Source organism: Thunnus albacares, chromosome 20 (assembly GCF_914725855.1).
Source record: "Thunnus albacares chromosome 20, fThuAlb1.1, whole genome shotgun sequence".
NCBI lineage: Eukaryota > Metazoa > Chordata > Actinopteri > Scombriformes > Scombridae > Thunnus > Thunnus albacares.
In genome coordinates this window covers 7,410,560-7,416,559 of record NC_058125.1, presented here as the reverse complement: position 1 = coordinate 7,416,559, position 6,000 = coordinate 7,410,560, and the positions used below count along the sequence as shown (strand labels likewise).

Sequence of the window (6,000 nt, the reverse complement as noted above, 5' to 3'; positions counted from 1 at the left end):
CTGAGTGAAGTATCTCATTTTTACCAAAATTTTCATTAAGCCTGTGATGCAGTGATGTCACGGTGTACTCCAGGGTGTGTCAGTACACCGTGACATCACTGCTGAGTGTAGGTACGTGTGCAAAAGAGCACACACAAGAGAAACACTGACTGTTTTTCAGTCTGATTTGACTTCTCTCAGTCACTACTGTATGTTGAAACGCGACCACATCCACTATGCTGTGATTTCTGAAACTTTTCTTGTCAAGGCAATGTCACTGGGGCAATTCAAGATAACTGCTTATACATTGCGATACTATGTGAAAGCAAGAAGAACTACATATACTGTTGTGAAAAGACAAACTGTAATAGAGGTGAATACCACATGCTGAGTCAGCCTTGCTGCCAGTTTGTTTAATATTTGTAAAAGTCTAGAAGCATATAGTAAAGTGTCTTGTATGTGGAAGATGTCATCATACTGTAAAGTCTATTGGTCAAGCAGGTGGATCCAGGGAAAGAGGCAGTAATGCGTAGGCATAGCATTTGGAGTAACTCTTTTGGAATGTGTGTTTGGTGAGTAACATCCATTGGAATGAATGGGCGCCATCTTGAATACAACATTTGAGCAAAACTGAATGAATCCAGTTTTTCAATTTAGGTCAAAGTGATGCTATTATCAGCTGCAGGACCACTTTGTGATTGATCGGGATGAATATTGTCTTTTTAATATAAAAACATATTTTTTGACAATGTGCAGCCTTGATTCTCATGTTTAATAGTGTTTGTCTGAAATTGAGTAGATTTGGACAAAATTAAGCATCTGGAAAACATTTTATGCATTTTTTTCAGAGCCTACTAAGAGAATTAAACCAGCTGGTAACCAGCAAGTTGATGATCCTTTGTCAAATCCCCAAATTTTTCATGCTTTAAGTATAAATTACATATAAAAATAAAAAAATAAAGCTACCCTATGCACAGCAATGCCTCTCTCCTGGGTGCCAGCTGATGCAGGGCAAATTACAGAAAACCAAAATTTTTGATTTTTTGATAAATAAATATGTCACATTATTAGTCATTTATATGGGCCAAAATTACAATATTTTCTCAGAGGCTTTATAATTTTGGATCCTTGTACTCTCAATCCAGATAAGGAGAACCTTCACAAAAATATACTGTAATGGTACTGTAGTGGGGAAACCACGGTATGGAGGGACCCCTCATATATGGTAGTACACAGAAGAATAATTACTCCTAGTCATATATGCAATAGACCATAAATGACCAGTTAAATGTAAATGTAAATTATAAACAGTTTAATATGTGAAATAATAATGAATAGCTTAACAGAAATGTCTTGGGGCTATTCAGACTTGTGTCTCAGCCACTGTGTGTTGCTCCCAGCCTCTGTCATCAGGACAAGTGGACCTCCCATTCTCCCATCAAAAACAATATGCTTCATTTAACTTTGCTTCACACTCACACAGTTACGCACATTCACACCTGGGAGCTGCCCAGTAACCGCAGTCTTCTGCTGGTTGAGTGCCTTGCTTAAGGGCAACACACTCCCTTTAAACACACACACACTCCACTAGCCAGGTTTGCGCAGCTGTTCTTGGCATGTCAGCTTCAGCAATTCAGGTCTGACATTTCTATTAATCACATTCACATTCGAGCTAAATCTCCCTTTTTTTCTACTGGCTGTAGTTTTCCAGGAAGAGTTGTATATCCGCTGTCATGTTCTCCATAGTGATCATCCCATGTGACAGGTGTGTTTACATGTAGGCTCTAAGGCAACTAATGAGAGAAGACTCCATGGAACATGACGTTTTGAGAGATTTATGGATATTTTCCTTCTAATGTGACACACACACACACAGTGGTGTATGGGGAGTCAGGTCTGTCTGAGGATGAACTGCGTCACTTCTAAAGCAGGTGTATGATTATGTGTGTGGCCTTTAAGGGAAGTGAGACAGAGAAGAAAATCGACAGGGAAAGAAAGACGTTGTGAAATAATCTGTAAAGATGTCCATGTTTATTTTGTGTTTGCAGGCACACACCAGTATACGCAGCAGTAAATGGGTGTGTGTACGCTGACCACAGATGGAGTGTGTCCACGTCAGTGTCATCTCCACAACACTGTGTCTCAATAATAACAGTGTCTGGCCTCATGTTAAAACACACACCCTGTCCTCACTTCCAGTAACAGAAGCTTCAAGGGGGGAGGGGAAAAAAACAAAACAAAACAAAAAATACACTTCCTCTGTCTCTGTCCTCCTGCACAACACACATGGGAGAAGTTTGCCTTCACGGCTTTCTGCCAGAAAGCCTTTAGAAGCAGCCAATAGAATGAAACAAGGCTTCTGCCAATGATGTGCCGTTTTCATTTTCACCACAAATCCAGCTCCCAACCAACCTTCCAGAGCTTGCTTCATTGTTAAGTATTAAAGTTATTGACGTTATACACTTTCATTAAATAAAAAAAACCTTTTTGGTTACTGCTTAACTACTATATCTGGTATCACTTAAGAAAAACAAAATCTAACGTTAAGTACGAAAGTTAACAAGCTAACTAGCTAATGTTAGCTTGCTAGCTACATTTTTGCAGAAAATGCTAAGTTAACATTAACGTTAGTCCCTTAGCAGTTGAAGGCAAATTTTCGACTAGTCTGCTAAATTAAAAGCATTTTATCACTGGCAGCTAGCGAGATAAACCATCTTTTTGTGAGAAAAGTTAGTGATGTTAGATAATAACAATATCAATTGTCTTTCTGTCAGAAAGGGTAGTGCATTTATCACTGGTAGCTAATAATATCTACAGATGTCACTCATTTCAATTGATGTGATTACCGCGGTAATGCCACAGCGACAGTGAAGGGGGGTGAAATAATTTATCCAGGAGTAGCTGCAGTGTGCATCAATAACCACCAGGTGGCACATGTAATCCAGATGCAGTGTGTGTTTGTCTCTCTGTAGGGTAGTCATTGCAAAATGATGAGCATGCTCGGGAAGCAGATGTGACGAGGGAACAGGGAAACACCGTGAAGCTGTTTGGGAATGAGTCACAGCACTCTGTTATATTTTCTGCCGGGTCTGTACAGTATACTTACACGTTGCACTGTCTTAATTTAATAATAGCCATTTCTGTTATGATACTTAAACACAGTTTAGACCTCAATGTATGAAACATGGAAATTGTCCCCCTCCCAATATTTGTAATTGACTGGACATCAGATTCTCCCAGAAGCTCAAAGAAAGCTGATTTCTTTTCCTCAATATTCAGAGTTACTGAGTACTGACTCCAAAACACACTGGATGTGTAACGTTATCGTTCACAGAAAACCTGCTGCATCTCGTTTGTGTTCATGTTCAGTAACACTGAAAAGCAGCTGTGAACGCAGTGCCAAAGCTTTGTGTCCGTTCCTGTGGGCTGCCACCGCTTCAGCCACGAATGTTTTGAACATAGCCCCACATATTTCAGCAAAACTGATATTTTAATGTTACAGAGCAGAACTTAATGTGGAGTGTCGGAGGGAGGGGGAGAAATATGGCACTGCACATAACAAGATGCATACACGCAATGGATGTATTATAGGAGCAGTAAAGTTATTTTTACAGTCAGCGGATCGGTTTTCGCAGCTGTCTCCAGTGTTTATAATGATAAGTGTGTCTTTAAATTGAGAGTCCACCTGCGTAGACATGGGTGTGCCCAGATGTGCCTGTGCCATCCAAGCTGGCACAACCAACATAATCACTGCAGCAGTCACAGGCTGTAAGACAGGTTGTAATGCTGAAGTGATCACTGTGGTATGACTCAGCCAACGGACTTGCAATCTAATGTTAATGCTACAACAATGGCTACACAAAGGTTTTTAAATTATTGTTAATAGTTATTATTATTTGAAAAAAGTTGAGGAAGAAGAAACTCCTCTGCCTCCGACTGAGTCCACCAGACTCATCAGCCTACAACATTAGGGGTGTTTTGACGTGCATTTTTTGTTGATTAAGCTCTAGTGTGGTCTTTGTGTTCACAGATGTGTACATTACCAGCAGTGTGTTTGTGCATGCAGACTACAAAATAAAGAAATGTTCTAAATAATATAATAAATGTCATGTGTCCTATTTGACAGATGTGGGTCCACTATGGGAAGGCTGATGCATAAAGTCATCCTATGACTGCACCGGGATAACAGCCATAGAAACGGCCAGGGGGAACCTAGCAGCTGGTGAGTAGAGAGCAGAATAGAGTCCATCACTTAGATAGTGACACATTTAGGTTGTTTTGGCTATGGAATATTTGATTTGAAATGAAACAATGACTGAAAGGAAAGTGCTGACTTGGTTTTAAGTAGTTTTATTGTGTTCACATCCATACTGGGTGAACAGTGAAGTAACTGTACCCCCCTTTTTTAGGTAGTCTGCCGAGGAGGAAGATCCTAAATATTGGATGTTCTTGATTGGCATTGTCATTCACGTGACCTCAGTCCAGCTGAGCAGGTGTGTCTCCGAAAATCAGGCCTAAGGCAAAAGTCCAGTTTGCAGTTCAGGTCTGGCATAGAATCACCAGGGGAGATATAAGTGTCCTCTGGGGTCAGAGACTTCAGACAGTCAATGACTGAAAACAGTTTGACACCAAATATTATATATAATCACTTAAGTTTGTTTTAATTGGTCAAATAATCTTTGGTCCACTAAAGTTGGAGAACTTTAGTTACAAGTAAAAACTAAAGCTACAATTCCTACACTGTTCATCTGTGGGTGTAAACACCATTAAAGTAAAGAGGAAAGATTAACCTCATAGTCATTTATTTTCTTCATGCAGTCTTCATTTAAGACATCTGTTTTAAACTTAACAAAACATTTTCTTTTATTACAGAGTTTCCAGAGGACCAGAGTGGAGAGTTAGTGAGACACCAGGGAAGACAGCTGTGGATGGCTGGAGTCCCTAACTGTACCTACCAAGACTGGCTTTCACACCGAAACCGCTTTCAGTTTTCATACACAGCCTGGTCTAATTCTTCTGTAAGAAAGAATGCAGCGATTCAGAGAGGCACCACACAATACAATGCCAGACGTCTTATCAAAGTATGACAAGATATGTGATATCAGTACAGCTTTAAACAAGAAGTAAGAAATCCAAAGCACTTTGAGTCCTGAATGTATTAAATACATTTTTGTTCATGCACAGATGCTGTAATGTGTAAGAGTACATTGATTTAGTTTTGGATTTAAGCACTGTCTTTTAATTTACTAGATGATTAGAAGGGATGGTTAATCTTTGTACAGTGCACATATAAAACATGTGCAGTAGCCCATACTGGTCCCATGAAATGAATACTTTATCATAAATCAATCTGGTATTGTTTTTGTTTTGGTCTAAGCAGCAGAGGGAGGAGGACGGAGGACAGGAGGACAGACTGCCTGTGCAGACAGCAGCTGTGCACTCGCCCCTTGAATCAGGTTGTGGTGAAAGATGGGTTTGAAATTGTATGTCGTGTGTGGATTGTGTGTGTAGATTGTGTTTCATAGACAATCTGGCAACTTGGGTAATGTGAGACAAAAACTTATGGATCATTCTTAATAAAGTTTGAAGGCCATGCAAATTATGGGAGTTTCCCGGGAAAAACAACAAACAGTGAGCACAGCAGGAGAGGAGGTGAAAATACAAGAGAAACCTGGGAAAAAGTGTGGAGGAGTGTTGGAAGGTCTGATAAGCATGAAGTGAAATTTTGATATTTATGGCCCTGTTTCAAATAAAATGAACAGTTTTTCTTCTTCATCTCAGGAGTGATGTTTCTTTTCAGAATGACAAATACAATCAAAGTGCACATTTAGCAAACATTTGAAATCCAATCCAGATCTATTACTTTATTCCCAAGTCAGTCTGATCACCGCTGTAACTTGACTGTGTCTGCCTCCAGGTGTTTCACTGTGACCCAGTCCATCCAGCGCTCAGTGTGGCAGCTGCTGCAGCTGGGCGACTGCAGGAACCAGCTGTGTCTGTGTGTGTCTGTATGTGTGTGTG

At 40.1% G+C, this 6,000-nt stretch overlaps 1 long non-coding RNA gene across 1 annotated transcript; it reads left to right on the top strand.

The window, feature by feature from the left end:
* Nucleotides 1-4,047: 4,047 nt before the first annotated feature.
* On the top strand, nucleotides 4,048-5,714 carry LOC122971569. The gene is made up of 3 exons (XR_006399516.1): nucleotides 4,048-4,201; nucleotides 4,389-4,472; nucleotides 4,852-5,714. It is a non-coding gene; the product is annotated as an uncharacterized LOC122971569 (long non-coding RNA).
* Nucleotides 5,715-6,000: the final 286 nt, after the last annotated feature.